This window comes from Pinus tabuliformis, chromosome 6 (assembly GCF_031772625.1).
Source record: "Pinus tabuliformis cultivar Carrire ecotype Pingquan chromosome 6, CPIR1, whole genome shotgun sequence".
Lineage (NCBI taxonomy): Eukaryota > Viridiplantae > Streptophyta > Pinopsida > Pinales > Pinaceae > Pinus > Pinus tabuliformis.
This window is the reverse complement of record NC_142292.1, coordinates 1,910,333,647-1,910,345,407: the sequence shown is the minus strand read 5'-3', so window position 1 is coordinate 1,910,345,407 and position 11,761 is coordinate 1,910,333,647.

The window sequence follows — 11,761 nt, the reverse complement described above, 5'->3', positions numbered from 1 at the left end:
ACCATTCCTATAGTGACCCTTCTTATGACATTGATAGCATTCAACCTTAGACATGTCAACTTTCTTCCTTGGTCCTTTCGATTTCTTTCCTTTATGTTGAGTAATGTAGGCATTTGATACTCCTTCAGGAATGGCAGCTAATGAGATCCTTAATTCTTCCTTACTACGGGCAGTCCATAGTTCTTTAAAGGTGGGTGCTACCTTCCAATTGTTAAGTCCTGCAGCAAATGCACCCCAAGTAGGTGGAAATCCTAATAGGGTAGTGATTATGAGTTCTTTTTTTGGACCAATTTCCTCAATGGCCAAAATATCATCCCTGATTCTTATTATTTTCACAAAGAAAGATGCCACTGTGTCTTCTTGAGTCATATTTGTGGTCCTTAGCTCATTCTTCGAACTTGCTACTTGACCAATATTCTTAATAGTAAATAACTTTGACAAGGCTTAATACATCTCCTGAGCATGATCGATGTTAGCTATGAATGAGACAAGGTTGTTTTTTATTCCTTCTACCATCAAAGTCATGGACACCAATTCTAGTTCCCTGAATTTCACTTTGTCATTGTCATTGGAATCCTCTATAGGCTTCTTTACTTTTCCTTTGACCAAGTCTAGTACCTTGTTCTTTTCAAGTATGAGGTCAATCCTCTTCTTCCAAGACCTGTAGTTAGAGGCTCATTCAATTTTATTCTCTCCCTTGATTGTTTTAGACATATTCCTTGAATATAGTAGATTCCTTCGTCGAGTTAATCCTTTTGAATGGTTCCTTGATCAAGTGCTTGAAACTGCTTTTTTATTCCTTCTTCCCCAAAGCTATGATACCATGATAGAAAATAAGAAAGATAGAAAGATTTTCGTATTCTTGATAATTACTTTTGACGTTTCTTGTTATTATGATTCTTTATATCTTCTTTCTATTATTTCATCAAGCAATTACCAAAGCAACAACACATAAAAATAATAAACACCAGATGAAGGCATATTGCCAAGGAAAAAAACCCCCCTCGAGGGGAAAACCCAATCAAGAAATTCTTCCTTTCAATAGTATTCTTTTAGACACTTCACCCTAGACAAATACCAAACCTTCACTCCACACCAAGTCAGCCTCCCACAATTTCGACCCCTTTCCAGCAACTTCTACTAGGCAACAACTTTCGGCAACATGCAGCTTCCAGTAATAGTGAAACTTTGAAGACTTTGATCTCCCAATCTAGGGCACGAAACAAAGAGAGAGAGGAACCAAAATTTTTATTTTCTTTTGTTGGCATTATGATGCATGTGTTGTACTTGATGGCAACCCACTTGTAACAGAACGACTCACTTGTATATGGTAACTAGATGAATCTACAGAAGAGATATCATATGTGACAGAATGCATGACAGTTGTGTTTACAAATGTGATGAAATGCAAATGGTAACAAGATGAATCTACAGAAGAGATATCAGATGTGATAGAATGCATGATAGTTGTGTTTATAGATGTGATGAAATGCGGGGCAGTTTCAAGGAATCAATTTAGATGGCAACTCACTCAGATGACAGATCACAGTAAAACAGGTTAACAACATAGAGTTACAGATCAGACTTCACAAAATGAAGAAAGAGAGGTATACGCAGGTTCACCATTGGCCAAGCCGTGTATACATGCGGGTTCACTGTATACAAGTCATGTATACGTACACACGCACTTTCACAAAAGGAAAAGCATGTATACCTTGGAAAACTAAGTTTTTGGTCCGAAGTATTTGGTCCATGGTATTTTGATCCATGGTATTGGTCCAAGGTATTGGGTCTGAGGTATTGACCCTAGGTATTTGATCCAAGATATTGGTCCTAAGTGGTTTTGGTCCATGGTATTGAGTAAGGCCTAAGACTATATAAGGAGGAGAAGATCATTAGGCCAAGGGAGACAAGCATCGAATATTTGATCAAGTATGAGATCCAGTATGCAGGTTATGGGTTTATGATGCTCTGCTTGATCTGAGCCAAGGAGGAACCTTAGCAGTTGATGGAGGACAAGATCTAATGATGGATCGGGATCTTAAGGCTTGGAATGAATTATCTTTATATGGTTTGATCATGTTTATTCTAGATCTGTATACTAATGCATGTGTCGTTTTGTAAATATTATGATATGGGTATTACTGAAGTCTGGAATAATTGCAAAATTATGAATGAATATTTACAGATGTATACGCTGGTTGACTTTGGTAAAATCATGTATATATGTAGGTTCGACACATCGAAGTAGCGTATACCTTGTGAACTATGATGTTTGAAGTTACAATTGGTTATGGTTGTTGATGTAGAGTTCTGGGTTTTGCTTTATATTTTGGTGACTGCATTCTAGCAACAATGTTCAGATTGAATGATTGTGATTTGCTTCAGTGATGATGGATGTGATCTAATAATGGTTCAGGATCATAATGACTTATCATTATGTGATCTCATGGGCTAGATCTGGTTGTTGACACGTGTATTATCCTTTATGTGTGATGATCTGGGTATGTTTGAAGTCGGGAAGTGCAACAAAGTTTTAAGTAAGTATTTGCAGAACTATATGTTGGTTCGCTTTGATGAAGTTGCGTATACACGCTGGTTCGGATGTTCCAGGTTGTGTATACACTTTGATGCATGTTTTTCAGGTCACAACTGGTTATGAATAATGATGCAGCATTCTGGGTTCAGATCTTTGTATTGGCTACAGTGATCTATTTGTTCCAGTAGATTTGTTGAAGTTGATTAAGTATGAATGAATGGTTGATTCAGTTGTGTCACAGGTTCAGAGGTTGTCAATGATTGATTAAGTTTGGTTGATTCAGAAAGTAATGATTGAGTTTTAGTGATTGGATGATGCAGATATAGTTGATGGTTGTATTACAGTGGTGATTGATTTTCAGCTTCAATGTTGTTGATGGGTCCAATATAAAAATTGGATGAAATGTGGCCTGTAGTTTATGGTGTTGTGTACCAGGAGTATCCAGTCTGAAAATTTATGAAACATGGTCCTTGGAGGAAGAAAGAAGGTCGTAGCCTTTTGTAGGTCGATGCCTACGTACTAATAAACATATCGGCTAGTACAAGAGCTAGGGGGTTGTAGCTCCCTTCCAGTAGAAGTTGGAGAATGAGAGAAGGTTGTAGCCTTCTGCAGGTAGAAGCCCACGTACTGTTATGAGTCTACACCAATACAATGTTGTAAACATATTTTTTTATTATTCAAAGAAGACAGAGACGACAGCAGTAGGTGGTTTTCACCCACTTTGGGTTTCCACCTTAAATCTTGGTGTTCATGTGTGTTGCTTATGTGTGATGGTTCACTCTATTATTAATTGCATGTGGTTATTGTTTAATGTTTAATAAAGTACTAATGCATAGATTAAAGATCAACATATGATGAATTAACTGAATCATTAGTTTACTAGATATACACTTGTTTCCTTAAGCACAGTTGCGTGTATATGCGGGTTACCCACATGGAAATAGCATATACAAATTTGAGTATGAAAAGAAAAAGATTATTGAGTTGACTAATACTGATTCTCCCAGAAATTCTTCCTTTCAATAGTATTCTTTTAGACTCTTCACCCTAGACAAACACCAAACCTTCCCTCCACACCAAGTTAGCCTCCCACAATTTCGACCCCTTTCCAGCAACTTCTACTGGGTAGCAACAGGCAGCTTCCAGCAATAGTGAAACTTCAAAGACTTTGATCTCCCAATCTAGGGTACGAAACAAAGAGAGAGAGAGGAACCAAAATTCTGATTTTCTTCTTCTCCTTAGACTCCACCCAACTCACACTTCCTTTGGCTTCCTGGCAATAGACTTCACACTTTTCCCATCTACAAGAGATATTGAACTTCTTGTGAGAGAGTGTGCTCCAAATGAATTTAATTTGCTTCTATTTATAGGCTTCAAGGGAGGTCGAATTTATGTCCTTAGGCCGACTTGATATCTTCTAGGTCGACTTGGTGTGGAGGATACATAAATTATAGTTGACTCAATACTTAACTTTTTTATATGATTCAAAAGCCCAAGAAGGGTCTCTTTAAAAGTAAAATGACTCTATTAACTCAAAATAAATCCTAAAAGTCCTCAATGGGGACTTTGACCTAAAACATGGTTACCCAAGCATGAAACCCATGATTTAATAAGTCACAATAATAATAAAAAAATCATTTTCTTTATTCTTTTAACAAGTACTTTACAAGATTACTCAAATACATTAAATGAAGACCGAACCTAGTTACATTTCCCAATAGGCTCCTCATATTCTGATAAAGAGGAGGAACCAAGAGATGAAGACATGGTCAACTAGGACGTGTGTTGGATGGCCCAAGGGCCTTTCACTCTTCTATATAATCTTCATAAGATGCCCATACATCTGGAAAAGTTGTTATCAAAGTTTGATCCAGATAAGAAGGCAAATGTAAAATATCACATCGACAACTTCTACATGCATCTACAAATGTTAGAGGTAAGGTGAGATGATGTTGCTTGCATATTTTTCCTTTTAAATTAGAAGGTAGAGCTATAGCCTGGTACCATGGTCTGCCTGCTAATTCAGTCCATAGTTCAAGGGAGTTTAAGAAGTTATTTATGGAGAAATTTATTGATGAGTTCAAGACTCCCGCCATGTTATTAAAAGAGCTTGGAAACAGTAAGATGGGGAAAAGGAGAAAGTAAAAGATTTCAATCAATATTTCATTAACATATTGAACAAGTTTCCCCCAGGCCTGCAACCACATGATTCAATTACTATTGATTATTACACAATTTCCTTACCCACCAACATTCCTCGTTCGTTAAAAGAGCTGCAAAGGAAAAATTGGCACTAAAATTCGCAGAAGCAATTGTCATCGAGAAAGAATTGCTATAACATAGTTGAAGATTTGAAGAGAGATCGAGCCAATATTTCCAACTTTGAGCTCACAAAGTTAACAGGCCAATGCAAACTACTAGTTTAAGTTTTTTCACAACCTTCTCCATGTGAAAAATATTATCCCTCTCATAAGGTGTCTGGTAAGTTTTTTGGTTCCCTTGAGTATGCAATTAATGTCGTAACATTAGATGCTAACACTCTCTGCCCTCCATTCTATTAAATTTTTAAATTTGCAACTACAATGTCCATAATTGTTTAGTCGGTTCATATGCATATGTGAATGTAATGCCATTATCTGTTGCCAAGAAAATAAATGCTCAATGGGACAAAACTGACGCACAAATCATTCAGTTAGACAAATCTCTTGTCCAAGCTGTTGGTGAACTCATGAATGTTCTTATACATTTATCATCTAATCACCGAGTTCACCAATGTAAAAGTATTGTAATTTTGGACATCCCTGGAGCTTATGGTGTACTCCTCAACATAGACTAGTCTAGTAAACGACAAGGGTATTTTGCTATAGATTGGTCACATTTATGGCTTCCATACCAGGGCGGAAATAACCAAATTCGAGTGGAAAATGAGACATACATGAAACACATTGTGACACCACTTGAGGGCCATAATGAGCCTGCTGCCGTTGTCGATTTGATCTTTGGAAAATTTTTCTTGGAAACCAATCACAGGTGTTATCAAGCACAACCATCACCCGTTCCACTAGATACAGAACTGGAGCTCCTTCCAAGTTTTCCAGTTGGTGAAAATGAATCTAGTAATATATATTTACGTAGTAATAGTATAGGAAGCATCATAGTAGCCAATAATATATGGACTTTATATTTTGATGGTTCAAAGATGCAAGATGGATTTGGAGTTAGTTGTGTACTTATAGACCCATGTAACAAGAAGCGTATCCTTTCATGTCATTTGGAGTTCGAGTGTATCAATAATACTATTGAATATGAAGTACTTGTACTTGTACTAAAGAGAGCCATTGACCTAAAGGTAGAATTCCTCAAGGTGTGACTCGGAGGTGGACACTCCTCAGGTACAGGATACTATCCACTGTGTTCCACTAAATCTTAACAACTGTCAGCGAGATGTGTGTTGTCTAATTAATTATTTTAAAGCTTTTAATATTTTTTATGTTCCTAAGCTTAGAAATGCTATAGCAGATGCATTAGTAAAAGCAGTCGCTAGGATGTCTCCATTGAGAAATGGTTTTTCTATTGAATTATATATAAACCATTCGTGCCTGATAACATCACTAATTTTCATGTTTTCAATGACAACCAATAGATATTGCATTTTATAGCTAATGGAAACATATTCAAGGATGCTACCATAGAAGAGGATGAGCATAATAAGGTTGTGCAGGAGGCATCTAATGCAATGAAAGGTAACACTATGCCTAAAGGCATGTTGTCCCTGGATAATTTATATGGCCTGCATAACCAATTTAGAGGGCCAATTAATACAAATAATCAGAGCTCAAAGTTATCATATGAACAAGTCAATATAGGAACTCAAGAAGATCCAAAGTATGTGAACCTCGGTACATGTTGTTCTCCATAGGAACTACAAACATTTATCCACTTATCCAAACAATTTCGTGATGTGTTAGCATGGACATAAGACGATTTAAAGACATATGATACTCATATTATCCAGCATATCATTCCCATGAAATAAGGGGTAAAACCTTTCCAATAAAAATTAAGTAAATTTGATCCAACGCTGAAACCCCTCATCCAAAAGGAATTGAGAAAGTTTTGGCTGCTCAGATCAATTTTAAAGTCAGACATTCCACTTGGATTTCAAATTTGGTCCCAGTTAGTAATAATTCCAATGAAATAAGGTTATGTGTAGATTTCCACAATCTCAACTGGGCATTTGATAAAGATAATTACCCAGTGCCATCCATGGAACAAATCCTCCAAACAATATCTAGGTCTGAGATGTTTTCATTACTAGACGGTTTCTGTGGTTACAATCAAGTGCTAGTAACAAAACCACATCAATTAAAACTAACTTAAGGACCAAATGTGGAACATTTTCCTTAAGGAGAATTCCATTTGGACTTATCAACATTGGTGCTACGTTTCAAAGAGCGATGGACATCACTTTCTTCAGCCTTATTGGTCAAAGCATAGTTGTTTATCTGGATTATGTTACTGTATTTTCCGAAAAGGAAATCAAATCATGTACATAATCTGAAACAAATATTTTAGTGGTGTCGCAAATATGGGATTTTTCTCAATCCCAAGAAAATCATCTTTGGTGTGTCAGAAGAGACTCTCTTAGGGCACATCATTACAAAGAACAGAATTAAAGCTGATCCTGAGAGGGTCAAATCCATTACACAAATCCTGTTCTCGGTGAATAAGAAGGCTATGTAGTCTTTAGTAGGAAAGATATATATTTTTTAGAAAATTTATCTCTGATTATGCTCGGATAGTTAAGCCTTTACACAATATGATTAAGAAAGATGTAACTTACAAATGGGACAAAGGCGAAAAGGATGTTTTTTCTCAAATCAAGTAGGATATTGGATGCACCCACCTTATTCAGTCCTGACTATGGCAAATATTTCCTTCTTTATACCTTTTCTTTGGATTCATCTATTGTGACTGTATTGAATCAAAAGGATGTTGAAGGAAATGAGCGACCTATTTCTTTTATGAGCTGTTATAGACATTTTTGGGCACTGCAACCCCAAGCATAAAATGTCCATAAACCAAGGGCTCCTAAGTCCCTAAAAGTGTTGTTCCAACCCCTAAAGGAACAAGGTCAACTAATTACATCATCTCCCAGAAGTTCTCCATGAAAAACTACTCAGAACTGGTCAAAACTGGATCATTTCACTTGCTCCATGGCCAGGGTGCGATGCATCTCACCTTGTACACACAGGAAGTGCGTTGCATTTCAAAAAGCCCTTCTATGGGGTACGATGGACGAGAAAAGACAAGTGGTGGAGACAGTTTGCGAGGTGGATGATCATGGAATCTTCCAGAAACTTCTCCTGTGACACTTGCCTCTCAGAATTGCCCAAGGATGAGTAAGAGATCAATGAGATCTCCAAGTGGAATCAAGAACTATCAGAGAGAAGACACTAATCAAAAACCCAGAGTTGACTCACACCTCTGCAAATATCTATATATAGATCTCTCATCCCAGAGATCCGGAGGTTGGAGGCTGGAATTTTCCATCTTGTAAGGAATTGCTGTTGGTTTCTTGAGGCAACATCATAGTGTTGGGTGATCTAAGCTTTGCATGAGGTGAAGAAGGGCTTACTTGTTGAGAGGATGATGCTGGGTCAGAACAACTGGTTGTAACTCTCTTGGATCTTTCTTGATTATCAATAAAGCTATTCAAGTTTTCCTCCATACTCTTGTGTCATTTATGTTTCATGCATTTGTATGGTCAATTTACATCTGATCCTAGATTGTTTATGATAATAGATCCACGTTCTTGTATAGTGTTATGCTACTTTGATTCTACAGGTACTCTGTGAAGCTAGGTGTACAAGGAAGCAAGTAGCAAAGGACTATCAGAAGAGAGAGGAATCGAACTAGGAACCAAGTGCAAGACAGAGGTTGGTCTCCTTCATTCTTCTCTCATCTATCTTTCATAAAGGAAAACGAAAGTAGTTTTACTTTGTTTGTTTCTAAGGTAGCTACCACACCTTAGTGGGATTAGCAGTTCTGCATAGACACTTTTCCCTGTAACAAAATGGCGACTTCGCTGGGGAGTGACTAGGTTGTTTGTTTATCTAAATTTGTTTACTTTAAAAACTTACAGACGGAGCCTGAAGTCGAGCCAGGTAGCTTTCGAACTGCATTTGCTATGCAAATGCAAAGTAGATAAATGCCGCTTTAGTTAATCTCCGAGTTTTGTTTATGAATTAAACAACTGATTTACAAACTCTCTAATTGCCCTTGTGGTGGCTCTAGTAACCTCCTTAGATCTATCCCTGTTGTTGATTTACTGATTACCACTTGCTCGGCCAAAATCCCTGAACTGAACTGCAAACTGTGACCCAGAACCCAAGCAAAGTCTCGTTTCTGGTCTAGCGCACTGTCTATTCTGTGAATCTCAAATTCAGCGCACTTCCCGAGTGTAGTAGGTGCGTTGCATTTCAAATTCATTGTGTTACAAGTGCGCTGATCAGACTAAGCATTCTTCCTGAATTTTGGTTTTTGTTCACTCTTTTCAGATCTATTCATGAATTTTGCTCCCTGTAGTTAGTACACCTCTGTTTGAAACCCCTTTCCTTGCTGTTATTCCACCTCCATTGTGCAAAGAACTGTAAATGTTTTTGTGTATTTGTTGAGTCATTTTCAGTTCTCCTTTGCAAAGAAGTAACGTAATTGTACTGTCGTTTCTTGATTTGAAAGTGTCGCAAGTGTCGTTTTCAGTCATATAAGAGAACCCGATTGTTCTTGATAGTCGATTACACTGTTACTATTGTATTTGATCTGAATTAGTAGTTTTTCTAGTGTCGAAAGCAAGTTTTCATTTCCAAATTGCAAAGTGTTGTCATTGTCTTCATTTTGATTTTGAAAAGAAACTTGTTAGTAATTGTCGCTTTGAAAATAATTCAGATTTGTGCATTAGCTTTCTTTTTATCATTCACATATTAAGAAGGCTGAAAACAAATACATGCATGTGCATTTGCATTTAGACTATTTGATTGGTTTGATTTAGGACAGTGCATATAGTGTGTGCTCTTTGCTCTTTGTTGAAAGAATTCTGTCTTTCTTTCCTTAGTAGCTAGGATTTTCATTGCACAAAGAAGATAAAAGACTGTTTATCATCTTAGATTGCATTTTAAGAATTGTACATCTACATCACGCGGTGAACCTGAAAGGAAAATTTCTTAAGCAAGATCAACTATAAAATAAATTTAATGAATCTAACAACGCTTTGGAACCTAACGCATAACATCTAGAAGTCTAGGCTAGAGACGTATCCGGCGTCGTAAAGCCTGGTAACTGTTGTTCTCACTGTTGGTTGGGTGATTCCTCCACTTTGAGATGATAAGTGCCAGTACGGACTTGTGCTCCCACGTACGGTCGAGTATATTTTGGGAGACCACAATAGGCTTAATCCTTTATCCATAGGAAGCCATGTCTGTCGCCCTATCGATCGCAATGCACTAAACACAGCATTCGGGAAGATTTACTGCCGTACCATAAAAATTATTCTGCAGTTTTGCGATTGGTTTGGTAATCCCTCTACCTAGATTTCCAGAGCAGTCCCTTTCGTTCCTTTTCAGACTCCTTAACAGAAAAGGTCCATCTGAGCACTTGTCACTTCAGGCTCATAAAAAATCGAAGGCGACTAGAGTCATCTTTTGTTTTTTCTCGACTCTTTAAAATTGAAAAAACAAGTTGTGTCAAAAGCGTCTAAAATTCATCTAATTCGGAAACATACTTCCCCTTTATTTTTAGTTGATCGAGTAATTCGCAATCGTGGAAGAAAGTCAATTGAAACCCCGTCGTTCGTGGAAGCTTACGACTCAACTGTCTTTGTCTCCAGAATCAAAACTATTACGGACAAAGCGAATTCGTTTAACCGGTTCCAAATCTCCTGGTAAAGTTAGAACAAGTGTTCCAACAACATCAGAGTCTCCGGTTACTCCAAACATTTCTGGTATCCCTGCCTTTACAGAAGAAGTTCAGAAGCCACCGAAGGACAGTAGTACTGATCCTAGTCTGAGGGTAAACACTTGTATCACTGAACCAGTTCCATCTACAACCGGTTCGGAGAGTGTTGTTCCCCAAACATCTGTCGTTGCAGATTCCATACCTTCTTCGTCACCAGAAATATTCTACGGACCTGACGGTCTACCTCTTCCACCTGGTCTGATTGCTATAGAAGAGATTGTGGAGGATCCTCCATCGCAATTTGGAGTCGGGATCACTCTGTATCCTTCTTCATTAGAAATTAGTCTACCCCCAGCGGAAGCTCTTGTAGAATCGCTAGGTAATCTTTTGGATAGACTAGAAATGTCTGAACAACCGTTAACATCTAGGACTGTGTCATCTGACACAGCGACGGCAGAACTTCCTGCTATCACTCCAACAATGTTCGCCGGTATACCATCTGTCCCAACTAGCTCTCAATCGCTAGAAGGAGCCCACTCAGGGGCTATTTCGACAGTATGGTCCGTTCCTGTTTGTTCATCCGGAATAGTATCCGGAAACTCTTATGTTGAGTCTCAACAAATTGATCCATTGGGATGTCAATTTGGGCAATCCGGTCCTCAAGGGCAAACCATTCCTTCAAGTACAGGATTACCGCCATATGGGGGGGCAGTATACCCTTTCGTTCTCCCCTCCGGGAGGACAGCCATACGAGAGTTCACAACAAAATTCAGGTTATGCTGGAATTACGTCTAGCGGTTGGGTACTGATACTACCTCAACAACCAAGGGTTGTATATTCAATGCAACCAGTCCACCCTGTGTCGAATATTCCCACTATACCTGCTATGATGACTACGTCGCAAGTACAAGCACTACCTGTTGTATGTCAACCCCAAGTTTCTCAGGTTGCAATACAATAGCCTCTTGTCTCAATGACTCAATCGCAACCTCAGGTTAGTGCCTCCTTATCTGGAGCGACTCAAGCTCAAACAAGTACTATGACTTCTCATCTTGGTCAATCATCCAGTATTGGGCAACAGCAAATGGTTCAACAACCATGGCTGGTCCAATCTCAACAACCACCATTCCAGCAATCATATCAAGGACCTGAGCAACAAGTCTTTGTAAGTAATGGGCAACCGCATTTCCAAAGCGGGTATCAAAGTTACCATCATCAAATACATTATGCTGGTATACAAAGACCCACTGCTCAGGCGATTCCATCTTA